Raw genomic sequence first — 19,865 nt, 5'->3', positions numbered from 1 at the left:
CCCCTCACAGAGCTACAATTCACAGAGTTTCCTGGAAGGAGGAATTGCTTGCTAACCCTCTCTGACAACTGTAGCTCTGTCTCCTAACAACCCTCAGCAAACTACAGTTCCCAGAATTCTTTGGGGGAAACAATAACTGTTTAAAATGGTATAATACTGCTTTAAATGTATAGTGCAGGTGGAGCCTAAAAGAGTTTGCTATTTGTATATATGATAAGTGACACAGGTTGGTGAAATGTTGATCTTTCAATTCTTCCAAACCTGAGGACATAAAACGTCTTTGCTCCTTTGTTTCTTCATTGGAAAGAGACTGTCTTGCAGGCTCTTAACACTGAAAACGTCGCATTCTTAGAACACTTCTCATGTGAAATTGTGCACTTTAAATGTATTTGTGTTTCCTTAGGAACAAGAGTATACATTTCACTTGTCCCGTTACAACTCCCTACAAATTTGTTCAGCTGGTTTCAATTTTTTAGAAAGCCATTTCTGTGGGAGCTTTTCTGCGTGTATACATTCTCAAGCAACTAATGCTCCAAATGGCAGCTGAAAACGTGCCCTGACAAGAGGAATGGAGGAAGATCATTTATTCCTTAGTAGCCCCGCTAAATTCAAGAAATGCGCTGAGGATTTCTGCTAGAACTGAAATGGAACTGGAGCACACACAAAAATCAAGGAATACTTCAAATATTAGCAGTGGCGAGATTTGCCTTGGCAACACCTTCTAAACATTTGAGCTAGTTCTGTACCTCCTCAGTAGTATGATCATTATGTTAGATATGGGCTGCACGCACCCCATACATTTAAAGCACATGCTTTCCACCAAAGAATCCTGGGAACTATAGTATATCCACCATCACAGAGCTAAAATTCTCAAAGCCCTTAACAAACTACAGTTCCCAGGATTCTTCTGGGGAAGCCATGTGCTTTAAATATATGATATGTACACAGCCTTGATTATTACTGAGAATATTCTGTGGTCACATCCAAACAATATATTTAAAGCATATTTAGAGTACATGGCTTCCCCAGAAGAATCCTGGGAACTGTAGTATACCCCTCACAGAGCTACAGTTCCCTGCACCCTTAACAAACTACAGTTCCCAGGATTCTTTGCAGGAAGCCATGTGCTCTAAATGCAAGGTGTGCACAGCCTTGATGGCTATTGTGAATATTCTGGGGTCATATCAACACACATCATACATTTAAAGCACATGGCTTCTTCTAAAGAATCCTGGGATCTATAGTTTACCCTGCTCAGAGCTACAATTTCCAGCACCCTTAAAAACTACAGTTCCCAGGATTCTTTGGGGGAAGCTATGTGCTTTAAATGTATGGTGTAGATGTGACCTGTTTTGTTGTAATTACTATTTTATTTTACTCTTCTTTCTCTGATGTGACCCATGAACAAAACAATAAACAGTGACTGACTGACATATACGTATTTTGAGTTTGAAACTTGACCTTAAAATTCAGAAATGTATGGGGGTGGTTTTGTTTTATTATTTTGTTTATGGTATGAAATACTTACTTTGGTTTTAACAATGTTGTAAGTTGCTTGGAGACCTTTGGGTAACAAGCAACTGCTAAATCTAGATCTAGATCTAAATAATAATAATAATAATAATAATAAATTGGTGTTTTGCTCACTGCTTCAGCCCTGTGCATGCATTCCTCTCATGTAGGGCAATGCCTTCTCGTGGGAGCAGGGCCTTGCTTTTAGCCCTGTTGGCAGGCTGGCTAGGAGCCTATAAACTTGAGAGACACTCCACCCCAACATGGCCTATGTGATTTTTTAAATGGCTTCAGTTTGGTTCATTTTACAAAGATACTGCTTGAGACCTGATGGAAAAAGCAGCTGAAAGAGTTAAGTCTGTAATTTCAACCGAGAGGATGTTGCCAGTCTTATGCACAGGACATGACCTTTGGCAATCCAATGCAATCCCAAATGTAATTGTAAAAAGTTTGGCCCTCAAGACAGGAGCTCATTGTTCAGATCTTATCAAGCTAGCTAAAAGGTGAATGCCACCACCTGTCATCACAAAAGAAAAGCCCATTACCCTGACTATACGACTCATAATAGGTATGGAAATTAAGGAAGGACACCTGCCTGATCCTATCAATTCTGTATTTTCCTTTGAGGCTTTTGTCCAGAAAGGTATAAAAACTGGACTCCTAGAACCATGTTCCGGAGGGGGGGTAGGGGTTTTTGGTTGCCCAGTTCCACTATGAAATCACCTGCTGAATCGCTGTTCTGGTCTCTGAGTCTTGGTCACCCACCCTGCTGAATATCACTGTACCTGAAATTGTCTGCCGAATCACTTAGTCAGCCAGAAACCAGAGTTCTGACTCCTCTCTGCTCTTCCTTCACTGTCTCTGGACCCCTTTATGCTGAAACAGAGGTCCCTGCTTGTTGAAACTGCTTCAAAACCTCTGTCCAATGTCTTAATATATCTATTCTGCTGGAGCTGCACTGGCTGACTATCTGCTAATGGCTCGAATTCAAAGTGCAAGTGCTGCCACTAATGTATAAAGCCTTTAACGACTTAGGGCCTCGGGATTTGCCAGACTGCATCTCCCCATCTCAAGCAGCCTGGGGCCCTGTTTGTGGTCTCACCGAGGGGTGCAACCTGTTATGTGGGAATCCAGAGCAGCACTTTTACTGTGGCAGCACCCCAGTTGTGGAACTCTGTTCCCTTGGACATATAGGTGGCTACAATAGTGATGGGCAACTGGGTTCATGGTGAAGGCTTATTTGTTCTCCCAAGCTTTTGGAAGTCAATTTCACATTTTTTTCAGCATTTCAGTGTTTTATACTGACTGTTGTTGTTTTATTATTGATTTTAACTGTATTTTTTTTTTACTATTTTTATAACTCTTATTGATATGCTGTTTTTGATGTAAACTGCTCTGAGGTCACTTTTGACAAAATGCGGTATTGCAACATCAAGGGTTCTATCCAATGCTACTGTTCCGCTTGAGCAACAGACTTCCACTTGCACAATGGAAATTCCTGTTCTGCTCTTCTTCCTCTCAGCCCACCGCTCACCCTCAAAATCTGCTCTAGAGGGTTTGGAGACCCTCTGAAGCAGATTTGGAGGGCATGAAGGAAGAGGAGAGGAAGGTGAAATCTCAATGTGTGAGAATGCTGCTTGTGCAGCACTGGTTTATACCAGTGGTGTCCAACTGTTTTTTCATACTTGCCAAAACTGTGGCAAATGTGTTAATATTTTTGCCACATGACAAAATAAATTAACTGTGTTACTGAGGGTAGAAAAATAGACAATAAGGTTTTTAATTATTTATTGATAGAATTGGTGAGAAATCTGACATATCTTTTCATTAAGTTGTGCAGGGGAAATCAGTCATAAAATCAGTGAGACTACATTTCAACTCTACCTCCAAATTTTCATCCAGTATTCGTGACCTCTATTTGAATTTCACTATTTTTACTGCAGAAAAAGTTGATTTGCATGTCTACATTGAAACAACATTTGAAAACAGTTTTGGAAAAACTGTTTTTAGTACTGCAGACTCATTTCAATTAAAATGTAAGTCCACATTGTAATGACTGGATCATCTTTCAAATGTTGACTGCTGTGAAATAAAATCACATCCATCTTGAAAAAGTGCCTCTCCAAAGAACTATCCTCAGGAGATAGTTGAGACTTGTAGATGTCAAACTGAAATGGATCTTGCATGAATTCAAAAACAATTCCGTACTTTTCAAAATCAGAAAAGCACAAGTGCATTTTGCAGTGTACAGGACCCGAGGACAAATCTTAATTGTTAAGGGTAGAGGGTGGACACTTTTTTTACTGTTACATGTGTAAAATAAGTTTATGAAAGAAATTATTTTTAAAAATAGATGATACAAGTAAAGCACCAATTCATCACAGGTCAATAGCTGTTTCATCACATGGGTGAGTGGTGGCTGTGTTGGACATTGTCTACTGTGTTGTTTATACAACCCCCCACCTTAGCCTATCCTACCTCACAGGGTTATTGTGAGGATAAAATGGGGAGGGGGAGAACCATGTATACCACCTTTAGCTTGTTGGAGAAAAGGTGGGATATAAATGTCATAAAAATAAATAAAATATTTTTTCAACACACATACACACACACAATTTCGGTTTCTCTCAATATCTGTTTTTCCAATCTCAAATTCAGTTCTCAGCATTTCCACATCAATCTGTGATTTTATTTTAAAGTCTTAATGAAAATCCAACAGTATTTTTAATGTGAATTTGTTCAAATATACACATTTCTGCAAAGCAATGCATTTTTGTATGCACACTTTGCTGGAATATTTGCATTTTTGTACACATTCATTCACTGGAGAACTGCATCGCAAAATTCAAAGAAGTGCGCCTTGCAAAGGGTGGCTGTGTTTCAGGCCACATACTATTTCAGAAAGTGTGAATTAGGTAAGTTAGCCCACACACACACACACACACACACACACACACACACACACACACACACACACACACACACAGAAACCAGCCAAGAAGCTCTGCCAGCCCTTGGTAATTGCACATTTGTCTACAGCCCAACAGATAACACCCCTGCCCACCCACAAAGTCTTCTCCATTTTTATCCTGTATTGTTGTGGCCGCTGATAGTGCCAGTTGCCTAAAAGCTGTTGAGGTGTTTCGAAAGAAAACAAAGAGAGAAAGGACCCAAAAGCCCCTGACTGCTGCTTCCTCCTTGGGAAGTGGTCTATGCACACAGAGAGGAAGTTGCCTTCCTGTTTTCTCCATAACAGCAGCTTGGAGGATTTTTTAAAAAAGAGTTTCACAGCTCCGTGCCCTCCTCTTCACATGGAAAATATTTCCCTTAAACATCTGGCTCTTTTTTTTTTATAGCAGTGATAAAAGAGATATATTTTCCATAGACCACAGGAAGTACTATTTGCTTGGTGAATGAGTTACTCTAGTTTTTACCAGTTTTTAAAAAAATATACAGCGAGATCCATACACTCATATTCTGCTATTGTGACAGTGTCCAAAAATACCTTTCCTCAAAGAGAATGGTAGGCATGTGACATCTGTCATTGTTACATAAGGTTGCTCATCTACTTCCTTTTTGTTATGTAATATCCTGACCAGTGCTGGCTGGAGGCTCCTCCATGTCCCTGGGACAGTGGAATCTGCATGTATCAACTAAACATAATCATAGCTATGAATCAATTTAATAATAAGCGCAGCTCAATGTACAACGTTAAAGCAAGGTGGCTGCTGTCTCTCTCAGTAAGTACTCTAATATTCTGCAAAGGCCTAGGCAATGAGAAGCGTTGCCACCAAGCGTGCTTCCAAAGGGAGGGCACTTTGCAAGTGGGACATGAAAGGAGAAAATCAGAAACATATATGTTGCATTCTGGTAACTATGCATAGAGATGTGAAGGCCCAGGGAAAAAACGGAAAAATTTGCGGGGAAAACTATTCCCCCCGTTTTTTCCCCAAAGCCTTTTTTTTTCTCCAAAAAAATTGAAAAAAATGAAGAAAAATGGGTTATGGAATGTTTTATTTTAGCATGAATAAAATGTTTCATTGAATCTTGGTCCTCCCTTTTTCTCAGTTCTTTTTATGGGGATAGATGCTTTATGTCCGCTTGACACTGTGGAGGGCCAGCAGAGACATAAATAATTTTCTTTGTTATTAATGTTTATGGTTTCTTCTGTTTTTTTTTAATTGTTTTTTGCCTGCTCCTCATAAACTGGCAAAACAAAAGAGGTTCCTTACAGTTCAGGAGCTTGTAGCTCCATTTGTTACAAAAAAAAGCAAAAATTTAAAAAGTAAATTCAATTTGTAATAATTGTTTGAATAAATGTACTTTTAATATACCAAATGTGATAATTTTATGCCAAACCAACTTGTACATAATTACATTTTATGTTCCTGAAGTAACAAAGTGTCTTTCAATCTGTAAAAATACTGTATTGCATTTTTTCAATTTTTCTGAAAATTTCTGTTTTTTTCTGGAAAAAAAACTGGAAAAAAACAGAGTTTTTCCATGGCTTCAAAATTTCTGGAAATTGTACATCTCTAACTATGCATTTGAGTTTTGAGAAGTCTGCCCTTTGCAGCAACCAGGAGTTGAAAGGAAAAGAGAGAAGAGAAAGAGGGCAGCAAGATTATGGCTGAGAATGTGACAGGAGGCTGTCAATAAAGTTCTCTTTAAGAAATACTAGAATCTTTCTTATGGAGGAAGGGGTAGACACAAAAGTATGACTGGCCAGCAACTGCTCATTTGCAGAACGGTAACCAGAAGATTTTGTGGATACAACAACTTCTGGGTAGAAACACACTCGCTGTTCTGCCAGTTCCTATGTGTTTCCACCTCCGACTTGTGAAAATAGGGGTGTACAATGCTAATGAAACCCCGCCCCTTTTTACTGTAAAACCTGGTGGGATCAGCTGGAACGCATTGTTTAAAAAATTCAGCTGCAAAGAGATTTTGCAACTGGTTGGCAGATTAACTTGTTCCCCCTCCAGGTGTTGCTAATGGAAATGCTTTGCCCTGGTGACTAGTGTGCTCATAGTCTCACTGAAGGATAGCCCCAGCCTCAGAACAGTCACCCTTGGATGAAGCTAATTTTCTAGATCCATTTCAATTAGGTTTCAGACCTGGCTTTGGGACAGAAAATACCTTGGTTGCCCTGTGGGATTACCTTTGCAAACTGACGGGCAGTTAACATAGGAAGCTTCCTTATAATGAGCCAGATCATTGATCCATCTAGCTCAGTATTGTCTACACTGACTGGCAGTTGCTCTCCAGGGTTTCAGACACAAAGTCTCTCCCAGCCCCTACCTGAAGGTGTCAGGGATTAAACCTGGGATTCTGCATGCAAAGCAGATGTTCTACCACTGAGCTACAACTCTTCCCCATAGCCTGTGTGACCCTGTTGGTTCTCTTGGGTCTCTCTGTGGCTTTGGTACCATCTACACAGGCTCTCTGAGTTGGGTGCTGGAGGCACCAGTTGGTGATGGCTCTGATCGGATTTGAATGGCCCACTGCAGGAGCTGCTGGCATCTTCTTGAGAGGCCCTGCTCTGGGTACCATGGCAGGTGACTTTGAGGGAGAGGGCCTTCTCAATGGTGGCACCCCAACTGTGTAATACTCTTCCCAGAGAAGCTCACTGGGCACGCTCTTTATGGTCATTTCAGCACCAGCCTAATTAGAATCTGTGATTTTAACATTATAATTGTAAGCCACTGTTTATATGTTGTGTAATTTTAGCCGTGCTATGAGACTGACATTTTGCTGCAAATAATGCTGCAATTGTGTTATATTGTATTTTACTATTTTATACAGTTATACAAAATAATAATACAATTTTATGTTTGTGAATCATCCAGAAAACTATGCTATCTGATAGGCTATAAATGTCAAAAACAAAAAAAACAAATTTAACAGGTCACTCCCCATTAGAGTCAGCCTGAGGGCAGCTTCTATTTTTAATTTTAATTTTCTTTCCCTATTACAAATCATTGACCAGACATTTTTTGATCCTGGGGAAAGGAGTGGTAGAAATAACTTGTTACTAAAATGAGAGTAATCTGTGGCATATTACACTCCCTTCCCTCCCAGCCATTGGCTGAACTGCAGGGCTGTTATGGAATGCTTACAATCATTCTAACTAATCTGAAGGAGATAAGAGGGGCATAGGGAAAACTTTAGGACCTGGAGGAGGAGATCTAGACACAGTATGCCACTGACAGAAAATATAGAGGCAGAGATAAGCCGACCAGATCTAAAGGAAGGAAGAGGTCCTGAGCTTTTAATAATTGTATAGATTCTTCTATGCTGTAGATAGGCAGGGATACCTTACCAACATAGTACTACAGTGAGAAAAGTCACCTCTGCCAAAATTCTCTCTTCTAGACATTATTAAAGATTAGGAGCTGTATTGCCAACAAAAATCCCCCCCCACTAGACCCACACTCAAAATCCACTTTAACCGACTAGACACCATGTCTGATCACATTTTTGCATTATTGCGTTGTACTGGAATGAGGGTTGTTGTTGTTATGTGCCTTCAAGTTGATTACGACCCATGGCAACCCCATGAATCAGCGACCTCCAAGCGCATCTGTCATGAACCACCCCGCTCAGATCTTGCAAGTTCAGGTCTGTGGCTTCCTTTATGGAATCAATCCATCTTGTTTGGCCTTCCTCTTTTTCTACTCCCTTCTGTTTTTCCCAGCATTATTGTCTTTTCTAGTGAAACATGTCTTCTCATTATGTGTCCAAAGTATGATAACCTCAGTTTCATCATTCTAGCTTTTAGTGACAGTTCTGGTTTAAATTGTTCTAACACCCAATTATTTGTCTTTTTCGCAGTCCATGGTATCTGCAAAGCTCTCCTCCAACACCACATTTCAAATGAGATTATTTTTCTCTTATCCGCCTTTTTCACTATCCAACTTTCATATCCATACACAGAGATTGGGAATACCATGGTCTGAATGATCCTGACTTTGGTGTTCAGTGATACCTCTTTGCATTTGAAGACCTTTTCTAGTTGTCTCATAGCTGCCTCCCCAGTCCTAGCCTTCTTCTGATTTCTTGACTATTGTCTCTATTTTGGTTAAGGACTGTGCCGAGGTATTGGTAATCCTTGACAAGTTCAATGTCCTCATTGTCAAGTGTAAAGTTACATAAATCTTCTGTTGTCATTACTTTAGTCTTCTTGACATTCAGCTGTATTCCTGCTTTTGTGCTTTCCTCTTTAAGTTTAAAAAATGCTATATGTGCCTGTGTGTTGTATTTAAGTTTGGAATTGCAGGTATAAACATGTTTGTGTGTCTCTTAAGTCCGAGAGAAGTATGGAGGTTTTGCATTCCTGGTTTTTTTAGGTTTAAAAATGTTCTGTGTGTGTTTAGTTGGCTACTCTGAGAACACGCTGCTAGACTAGATAGGCCTTTGGCCTGATCCAGTAGGCTCTTCCTGTGATGATTATAAGATGTACTGTTTATACAAAGGGAACCTGTTGTGGAATCTTATTAAATACAAACTGAGGTTCCTCATTGGTGAGGCAGGCACACTCTGTGCATGCTCATGCCATTTATTTCTGAGGTTTATAGTTCCTAATTATCATGTCTCCTTTGCTCAAGTCTGCGGGAGCCGGCTGTGGCTTGTGAGGAGGAGTTGGTGGTGCTTAGGCTGAATCACACTTTGATTGGGTAGAATATGGCCTGCACATTTTCCTTCTCAATAAGCTAAGATGCAAGAACCTCCTTGTCTTTATACCTTTAAAAAACAAGCACACCGGAGCATCTCAACACTTAACTTAAAAATCCTCCTCTCTGTCAGTGGCTCATTGTGTGGTGTTGTGGACATTACTCTCGTATCCTTTCAATCAAAGAGGGAGCTACCTGGCCATGACTTACAGCAGAAATGAAACAGTAGTCAAGTAGCACTTTAGAGACTGTATGTAGAGGCAGAGATGCAAACAATGAAAAATACGAGAAAATGTCTGAAAGTAGAATTTTTTTAAAAAATGCTAGATTTTGGCTAGACAGTTTCATGAAATACATAATGGACTGCCTTCAAGTCGATCCTGACTTATGGTGACCCTATGAATAGGGATTTCATGGTAAGCGGTATTCAGAGGGAGTTTACCATTGCCTCCCTCTGAGGCTAGTCCTCCCCAGCTGGCTAGGGCCTGCTCGCCACAGCTGCACAAGCCAGCCCCTTCCTTGTCCACAACTGCCAGCTGGGGGGCAACTGGGCTCCTTGGGACTATGCAGCTTGCCCACGACTGCACAGGTGGCAGGGCACGTAACCCCTGAGCCCCTCACTGTGGGAGGTGATATTTAGCTGGCCCTTGAGACCCAGGAGACACGAGCAGATATTTGAACTCACAGACTCTGGACTCCCAGTCAGGCTCTCCTCCCCACTGTGCTATACCAGTTGTGAAATATATAATAGAGAAAATGAAATTGAAGTATTTGTAAAAACTACCAGATTCTCATCATAAAATGTTTGACATCCACTAGATTTCCCACTAGCCACTATTCTTGCAATGGTCTTTGGACTAAGCAATAAACAAATAAACAACACTAGCCACTAAACAGGAAAATTCACCACCAGAAGTGTGCTAGAAAACACCAGATTTAGTGGGGAAATCAATAAATTGGCAACAGTATGCAGGAGTCTTGGTAGATAAACTTCCAGGCTTAGCTGGATTGATCCCTTCCTCATTGCTGGATCTATCTATCTGTCTGTCTGTCTGTAAGCGCACACACACACAAACACACATGCGGAGTACATAATAGTGCCACAAAAATAATCTACAGAGAAGGGCTGTTTAAATAAAAAGTTGTTTGTGTGTGTGTGTTTAGACATTCTGCAAACTAGCAGGATCTTTTATTAGTTAATCTTCCTGGGGAAAGAGCTGATATTTACTTGTCCCTTGAGAGAACAGAATTGTCAGGAAGCCAAACAAATAAACTAAAGGGAAGGTTTAAGATTGTCAGCTATTAGTCATCTAATGGAAGTCATTTCTGCAGCTCCCCTTAAACTGTGTTAGGCTATTTTCAGTGATGGTTTTAAATCATCATCATCAACAACAGCAGCAGCAGCAACCACCACCACCACCTCACATTGAGACTTTCCCAGGATGGGCTCACGTTTGCTCTTTAAGGAACGGTAGCCACTGTTATGAAAAATAGCTCATGTAGTGATACAGACTTTCATCCATCTTAATCCCAGATGCTCACTGCTATTGCTCCTGGATTTTTCTTATCAGAACATGTGAAGCTGCTTTATATCCAGTCATGCGATTGGTCCATCTCCTAGTGCTGGCCACTGTGATTAGCAGAGGCTCTCCACGACCACAAGGAGAGGTCTCCTCCAAACTCACCATCTTACAGCGCAATCCAAATCCCAGGTCTGCTGGGAGGAGCGAGTTTGGAATAGGCAGATCTTGAGCTGTCCCGGCTCAGCTGGGGCTACACCGATGTAACTTCCAGCTCAGCAGGGACACACTGGTGTAATTCCCTCAGCCTGGTTTTTCCTCAATGCCAACCCCAAATCAACGCCTAGGCTGCCCTCCTGTACCCACTTACCTGGAAGTAAGCCCCATTAAACACAAAGAGACTTACTTCTGAGGAGACATGTATACCACTGTAAGTTAACTTTAACTGAATTCTTAATTAATTCCTGGTTTTTAGGTCCTGCAAAGCAGGAGACATGCCTAATCCTTTTTGTAAACTTTTCAAATTTGTCTTTTTGGGGAGGGGGATTCTTTAACATTCACCCACGTTAACTGTGTAGTAATAATTGCAGAACATAACCTGTAGGTACTACCTGATCTCAAGTAAACCCAATAGAGGAAAGATGCATTCTGGTTGCTACGGGGAAAGGGCAAACTATGGACAGTCCTAGGACTAGAATAAAAGACAGAAGCAGGAAAAGTCCACTAAATGGGAGGAGAAAACAGCAGCAGTTTTGGACCCCAGGGATTCCTATTGCCTGTGTCCAAACAACTCCCTTATCAATCACAGCTCTGACTTCACTCATTGGCTAATAACATTGACAGGTAGGAGCAGCCAGGCCAGCTCATTTCACAGAAATTGCCTAGAAGGGTACCTTCACATTTTGCTCTTTAACTTTCTGTCTAGGAGGGCTAGAGACAGCCCTGTAGCCAGCCTTCCTTGTTAGGCGAGGCAGCCACATTTCTAGGTGGGGCATGGGGAGGGGAAGGCACATATTGCCAACCAATCCCCCCCACCTCACTGATGGAAAGGATGTGACAGCCAGGCCAGGGGAAGGGGAAGGCCGTGATCTTCACTCCTCCTCTATCCAGAGAGTGTATTAGGTTACATGAATGAAGTTTAATCTTTTGAATTGTCTCACCCTTTTTTGACAGATCCCCAGGAATACCACTCAAAAGCTTGATTTTGCCTATAGCTACAGCCCTCTTTCACCTGTGGTCTGTCCCTGTGTTCTGATTCTTCATTAACGGAACTACTTTGGTAAAGACAGTGAGCTCCTACGTTTGGCTTTGACGCTGCATTAGCTATCTCAGTTTTAGATTTTACCTGAAAAACAAACTAGTCCATACTACAAGTTTAGAGGAGGACAAAGACAAAATAAATACTTTAGGGTGTGTTTGGTAACTCCTCTTTGAGAGTCCTTCCATCTAATCTTGTTCCTGGCCTGTAGATTTTCCTTCCTGTTGGACAATCAAGGGAAAACTTTAACTGGCTGCTAGGATGCACTAAGCAATTGGAAACTAATTCTGGAAAGCAAATTGATTTTTTTTTACTGGTTTTTGGGCTGATTTTTCTGTCCAGAAACCTGAAAAGGCCTCATGCTGAGCTGTATATATTGGGAAAATCAGAAATAGGCCTGAGTTACAACATAGGTGTCCAGCCAGTCAGCTAGCTAACTGTACTGTACACAGCAATATTTCTATTCTTCTTGGGCTGTTTTCATCCTTTGCCATCAAGTAATTAAGAAGAAAATAGCCACTATGATTGTGAGTATAGTGAGTGCTTTAAAAGAGTAAAGGGTAGCCATTTTTTCAGATCACTTTACATTATCTCTTAATTTCACCTTTTAGCAATAAGCACGCAATCCTGCTCTGCTCATTATAATAAGTGCAGAATAAACAAACTCTTACTTTTAATCAGACAAACAAATACGCTTCTTTCTTTCTGGCTGCGTAGACAGCACAACTGAAACTAAAACTGAAAAGCAGAGCAAAGGAAAGTCCAGGGGTGGAGTCCCTCCAGCCCATAATACAAAGTTCTAATATTTAACTCTTCAAGGGTCATGTTACTATACGGGCTGGGTATTTCCCCAGAATCACTTAAGTAACTATAGGGTGATTATGATCATAGAAAATCCACCTGCAGTCAAGGAAAGTCTTGAGTGAGCAGACTTTTGGGGGCTCTTCCAGATGAGGCATTTGTTGTGCGCTTGCTTTGCCTTATTCACTGAATTTTTCAGAGGGTCCCATTCTTAATTTGCTCCTGTTCTTAAAACATGGGAGGTTGTCATCATTGCTCATGTCACAAATTAAAAAGAAGACAATTTCCCCCAAAAACCCTAGGGGGGCAAAGCACAGATCTAGGGGGCAGTGCCCCCCTCCCCCGGCTACAGGCCTGGCTAGAGACTTAACTTTTTTTAAAAAACGAAAGCTCAGCTTCTGGGCTACCTGCTGGGGAGCCACTGAAGGCCTGCACGGGTGCCATGGCACCCGCAGGTGATGAGTTGGCGACCCCTGCACTATATTAATGACACAATCCTCATTATCTACCATATCTACTGAGAAGTAAGTCTGATTGAATTCAATGGGGAATTCACTCATGGGGATGCCACTGGTCTAGGCCACTTTCAGACTGTCACTATTTTGCAGGTGTGATTCAAACATATATGTAATGGATTAGGTTGTGCAATTGATGGATCTGGTGATCCTGGCAACAAACCCACTTTTTTGCTTAAAGGAATTTCTATGGTACAAAAAGGTGTCTGGGAAATGCATTTGGAAATGTGAGATAATACTGATGTCATATAACCTTTGTGCAATCAAATCAGAATGAATGCTCAGTAAGCAGCTGACATTGTACATGCAAATTCTGTGCAAACAATCAGGATGAATGCCCAGTAAACAGGTCAACTGGAAGAGCCCTTAGTTATAGCTGGGAAAGGAGTTGCCTATTGCTATTCTGTTTTTGTTCTAGGCAGGTTCACACCATACATTTAAAGCACATCCAATGCACACTTAAAGCACATGACGTCCCGCAAAGAATCATGGGAGTGATGGTTTCTCCTTACAGAGCTACAAATTCTCAGCAACCTTAACAAACTACAGTGGATTTGCCCAAAGAAAATGGCAGAGTTCCCTGCAACAAATGTGTTCAACTTTATGAATCCCGCATCATGGCCCAAAGTGGAAGGGAAAAAAGCTTGCTTTTGCCTAGCTTCACAGCTCCAGCAGTAGTGCAAGGAAGTTCACTTCTCTATATTCTGGGCGAAGAAGCTACCAATATTTAGAAATCCTTTAACTTTGCTGAAGAAGGCCATAAGGATAACTACAGTCAGTTCTAGGCTGTGAACACAGTAGTTGCCTACCGCAAAGCGTTTCCATTAGCCACACCTGGTGGGGGAATGGGTTGATCTGCCAATCAGCTGCAAAATCTCTTCTCTGAAGCTGAATTTTTAAAAAAATGCACCCAAGCTGATCCCACCAGGAGAAACTGCTGACTCTCTTGTTAGGTTCTTGTATGAATGGGCTGAAACTTATTGAGAGCTTGCTGAAAAAAACAAGGAACACCCAGAGACAGATTGTTGCTTGGAATTCCAGACAAAGGGCTTTCAGAAAGAATGTGGCTAATGGGGGTAGTAATCTCTGTCTCACCCCACTCCAAGAATGCTCCTGGAACACAATGCTACGTCATGACATAGCATAATTCCCATGGATCAGTCCGTGCTGAATTAGAAGGGAATGCCACTGAGCTGCCCAGCTGCCACCCAAAACTTGGCCATCCTGTTCTTAAAGGAAAAAAATCTAGCCCTACCTGAAACGTTCTGAGATCCTCCCCCACAAAGATTAATGCAACCTGAAATGCTAAAGAAAGTCTAGATAAACTACTTTGGCTACAAACCAAGAAAAGCTTGAATACTTGGTTCTGCCGATGGTATAAACTGGTTCATGTATAGAGGTAGTGCATCTCTATTTTCTTATCCATATCCTAGTAAGGAATATATGAAACGACCTTGTCCATTTAGCCCAGCGTTCCAGATGTTTGGACTACAACTCCAATCAGCTCTAGCCAGCATGGCCAATGGTCAAGAATGGTGGGGGTTGTAGTTCAAATAATCTGGAGGGCACCATCTTGGCTGCCCCTGTTGTGTTGTGATGGTCACATCCATGCCATCTATTTAAAACTTTTAAAGCACATGGTTCCCCCAAAGAATCCTGGGAACTGTTGTTTGTTCAGGGTGCTGGAAATTGTAGCTCTAGGAGGGGTAAACTATAGAGGGAGTGAATATAGCAGAACCTTTTTATTATAAAAAATAATATAGCACCCATTTTTATTATTTTATTTTATCTATTATTGCATGTATATCCCACCATTCCTCCAAGGAGCCCCAAATGGCTCTTGCTTTCCATTTTAGGCTCACAACAACCCTGTGAGGTAGGTTAGGCTGAGAGTTGGTGACAGACCCAAAGGTCACCCTGTGAATTTCATGGTCGAATGGGGATTTGAACCCTGGTCTCCCCAGACCTAGCCTGGCATTCTAACCACTGCACTGTACTGACTATCCTGGAAAATGGGCAGCATGCCAAATGGGAAGCTGTAAATGAGATGTGGGAGTGGCATGTGTATGTGGGGCTGCAGACAGACAATAATAGTTAAGGGAAGTTGAAAGTGATATCATTTCCTTTTTGATGCTGGCAGCTTATCCTCAATGAATTAGTCTGATCCTTTAAAAAAAAAAAAGCAATCTCAGGAAACTACATCTGATACACAATTGTGTATGACACATCCCCAACAGTCACTCACTTCTATAAGGAACAGCAACTTCAGGAAGAGTGATTTCTATGGGGAAACAGAGGGGTAAAGAGAACTCTTGCTTGCCATTCTGCTACAATTTCTCCCCTGTACCTCAGAATAATTGAATATTAAAGCTGGAGGGTCCTTTGGAGGTCATCTACTCCAGCCCCTTGCTCAGTGCAGGATCCACAATACAGGATGCAGTGGTGGCTGGCAGTTCCATGTCAGTGGAGCAGTGGAATCCGCTCCGGGTTTTAGTCTGAACTTTCAAGGAGCTGTCAAAGGTGGCAGGATGCATTTATAGCACCCCTGACAGATGGTGGTCTAATCTCTGCTTAAATTATTCCAGCACAGGGGAACCCATTACCTCGTGATGCAGCCTGTCCCACTGTTGGTCACCTCTTACTGTTAGGATGTGTCTCCTAACATTAAGGCAAAATCGGCTTGCCTGCAATTTCCACCCGTTGGTCCTAGTTCCGAACTGTAGAGCAACAGAGAACTGTGGAGCCCCAGCAATTTAAGTGATCTCTAACAGGACTTGGTTTCTGGACCCTCTCGCTGTCCTGTTCCTCCTTCTCCAGACACACTCCAGTTTGCCAATGTCCTTGTTAAAATGTGGCACACAGAAGTGATCACAGTACTCCAACCCCTGTTGTGGGCTTGCATTTTCGAGACTAATATCTGGAGAATACTGAATCCAAAGATGCCTCCAACTTTTCTCCAGCTGGAATCCTGCTTATGAGGTATAGCCTGATTAGTCCTACAGCAGGTGTGGGGATCTTTGGTCCTCCAGAAGTTGCTGAACTGCCACTCCCATCATCCCTGGCCATTTGCCATGCTTGCTGGGACTGATGGGAGTTGTAGTTCAGCAACACTTCAGGAGGGCCAAGGGTTCCCCACTCCTTCCCTATAGGCAAACCCACTGAGTTTCATAGCTGGCAGGGATTTTCAAACTCGCAACTCCCCAAGCCAAGCCCAACCCTCTCATCAACCACACAGAGAAGGAGATGTGTTTTTAAAAGCATGAAAATCTGGCTGGACAGCTGTGGGACTGAATATATAGTAGAGTCAAAGGTTATCTCTGCCTGTTCAGAGATTTTACATGTAAACGGCCCCCCTGCGTGAAACGATCTGGACTGAATAAAGATCTCCAGATTTTGCCATGAGAAAACCAGAGGTTTCTGCATCCCAAGTCATTTAGTGACAAAATAAAATATGGAAACCCAAAGGAAATGAGGTAGAGGGCAGACTTAAAATAAAGACCAAAGGCCAAGGAAGTATGGAAAAGCCTGCAGTGCAGATTTAAGAAGAGGCAGATTCACATACTGTTCTGATAGTTCCAGCTCGTTTACTTCCTAAGTTATGGAGCAAACACCTTGACAAAGAGTTTGAAAAATAGTTAGACGGAGAATAACTTTATTAATGGCATGGATACTAGTGATGATGGTTCTATGCAACCTCCAGGATCATAGATAACATGCCTCTCTCTACCAGATGCTGGGGAAAAATAGCTGAAGAAGGCAGTTGCCTTCATATCCTGCTTTGGGAAGGACCATGGCCTAGTGGGTAGAGCCCTGCATGCAGAAGGTTCCAAGTTCAGTCTCCTGTATCTCCAGATAGGGCTGGGAGAGACTCCTTCCTGAAACTCTGGAGAATCTGGGACCTTTTGCATGCAAAGCCTCTGCTCTACCACTGAGCTAGGCCCCCCAAAGATGGACCATTGGGGTGAACTAGCAGCACTTATGCTTTCAGGAGCTCGATCCATGATTACAACTATGAGTCTTTAAAATTCTAGGGCCAGTACAGAAGGTCCTGTTCAGGAAAAACGAGGGAAGTTAAAAGAATTTTAGTAACATTAGGTTGTATTCAGCTAAGTCCCACTCAGAGAGACCTACTGAAATTAGTGAACCTATGTTAGTCATGTTTTTTTTTTTACTGAATATCACCCATTAGAAATTATTATTGGGGGGGGGTTCACCTTTGGGGTGGGGGGGACATGTAGATGATGATGATGATGATTTCTACCCATCCTGATCTCAGAGCAGCCTTATACCAAGTCAGACCATTAGTTCACCTTGCCCTATAATGTCTACTCTGACTGGCAGCAGCTCTCCAAAATCTCAAGCACTTTTCCAATCACCTGCTACCTGATGCTTTTTAACTGGAGATGCTAGGGACTGAGCCTCAAGAGCAGGGATGGGGAACCTGTATGACCCTCCAGCTGTTGGACTCCAACTCCCATCAGCTGCAGCCAGCATGGCCAATGGTGAGGGATGATGGGAGTTGTAGTCTCCAGCAACATCAAGAGGGTCAAAGGTTCCCCACCCCTGTTCAAGAGGGATACTTACTGGAAAATGACTGCCAGTTGCAGCTTTATCTCCACAGGTGATGCTGTTTTTCTGGGGGTCTCTTTCTACATTTCCAGCCTTTTAAAAATCAACTTCTGCAACTTAAAATGACCCTGGCAAATTGGCAGGTTCTCCCTTTTAAAAAAAAATCTGGCCTTGGTTTTGAGTTGGATTTACTGTTCAGGAAAATTAGCCTGCAAACCAGATGGTGGAAACAAGAACTGTGCAGTTCGGGGTTGATTTGTGGCATGGTTTAACATTCCCTTTCGAGTGGGAGTCCACCACTGGCCTCTAAGCAGAATAAACGGAGACCTTTTCCCCAGCTGCCTTCCATCACTGACACTGTTGCAAATAGATCCTGAACAGGCAGCCTTTATCTGGTGTGGATGCCGGAACTATTGTGGATAATCCCATGCAGAAATAAGGGGCAACCCGGGGAGACTTAGCAGTTCATGAACAAAGGAGCCACATGGCTGAACGCTCCAACATAACTCATGTTTCTATCTGAAATTATTATTTTTATGTGCAATAATGGTGTCTGAGCAAAGAAAAAGGAAGAGTGGGGGAAGCCATGGAAAACAAAGACGTGATCTTGAGAAGATGTGAAAATTCACCTATTGGCATAGATCCTTTCTGAAATCACAGTTTCCATAGATTGCTTAGGTCTCTGAAGCTCAGATACCAATAATCATCAAGATTGTTCTAATCTTCCCGGGGTTCCCCATCACCATCAAAGGAAGTATTAAACGACACTGGTTGTTAGCAGAAGGGAAGGATTGTAACTTGCGGGGAAGTTCCTTAAGTGCATAGATTATTGTCTGCAAGGGTTATTAAGCACGGACAGGAACTAAAGCATTCATTTATCTCACTGTGTAGTTTGGTACTGAGCATTTAAAACTGTGCCAGGCCATTTCTCTCCATCTGAAGTTCCTAATGGCAGGGTTGCTCAAAGTGAACGTTTTGGGCTCTTGCATCTTGTCTAGTATTTGGGCAAAATGCTGCTGCTGCTACTACTAGTACTACTACTAGTACTACTACTACTATAAAATGCCCCGGTATAGTGTGGGAGGTACCTCACTTGGCTGTGTGTATGTTATGTGCCTTCAAGTTGATTACTACTTATGGCGACCCTATGAATCAGCGACCTTCAGTTACATCTGTTGTAAACTACCCTGTTCAGATCTTGCACGTTCAGTTCTGTGGCTTTCTTTATGGAATCAACACATCTCTTGTTTGGTCCTCCTCTTTTTCTACTCTCTTCTGTTTTTCCCAGCGTTATTGTCTTTTCTACTGAATCATGTCTTCTCATTATGTGTCCAAAGTATGATCACCTCAGTTTCATCATTGTAGCTTCTAGTGATAGTTGTGGTTTAATTTTTAATACCAGTTGTCTTTTTTATGGTCCATGGTATCCACACAATTCTCCTCCATCACCACATTTCAACTGAGTTGATTTTTCTCTTATCCACTTTTTTTCACTGTCCAAGTTTCACATCCATCCATATAGATCGGGAATACCATGGGCTGAATGATCCTGACTTTGGTGTTCAGTGATACCTCTTTGCATTTGAGGATCTTTTCTAGTTCTCTCATAGCTTCCCTCCCCAGTCCTAGCCTTCTTCTGATTTCTTGACTATTGTCTCCATTTTGGTTAATGACTGTGCCAAGGTCATCTTGACATTCAGCTGTAGTCCTGCTTTTGTGCTTTCCTATTTAACTTTTATCAGCATTCGTTTCAGATCATTACTGGTTTCTGCTAGTAGTAGGGTATCATCTGATATTTCTCCCTCATACACTACTGATACTGATATAGATTAAACAAATAGGGTGATAAAATACACCCCTGTCTCACACCCTTTCCAATGGGGAACCAGTCAGTTTCTCCATATTCTGTCCTTACAGTAGCCTCTTGTCCAGAGTATAGGTTGTGCATCAGGACAATGAGATGCTGTGGCACTCCCATTTCTTTTAAAGCATTCCATAGTTTTTCGTGATCTACACA

At 41.9% G+C, this 19,865-nt stretch overlaps 1 protein-coding gene and 1 long non-coding RNA gene across 2 annotated transcripts in view; one reads left to right on the top strand and one right to left on the bottom strand.

Annotated features, from left to right (window-relative positions):
• Positions 1-19,865, bottom strand: part of MAML2 (mastermind like transcriptional coactivator 2) — a 234,191-nt gene that overhangs the window by 126,570 nt on the left and 87,756 nt on the right. The window lies entirely within an intron of this gene.
• LOC133386004 (uncharacterized) overlaps positions 5,166-19,865 on the top strand; it is a 56,723-nt gene continuing 42,023 nt past the window's right edge. The window contains exon 1 of the long non-coding RNA XR_009763053.1: positions 5,166-5,252. This is a non-coding gene — a long non-coding RNA (uncharacterized LOC133386004). The remainder of the gene's footprint in view (positions 5,253-19,865) is intronic.

The sequence above is a fragment of the Rhineura floridana genome, chromosome 5 (genome assembly GCF_030035675.1).
Source record: "Rhineura floridana isolate rRhiFlo1 chromosome 5, rRhiFlo1.hap2, whole genome shotgun sequence".
Lineage (NCBI taxonomy): Eukaryota > Metazoa > Chordata > Lepidosauria > Squamata > Rhineuridae > Rhineura > Rhineura floridana.
Note: the sequence above shows the minus strand (reverse complement) of the source record. Positions and strands in the feature narration are given on the sequence as shown.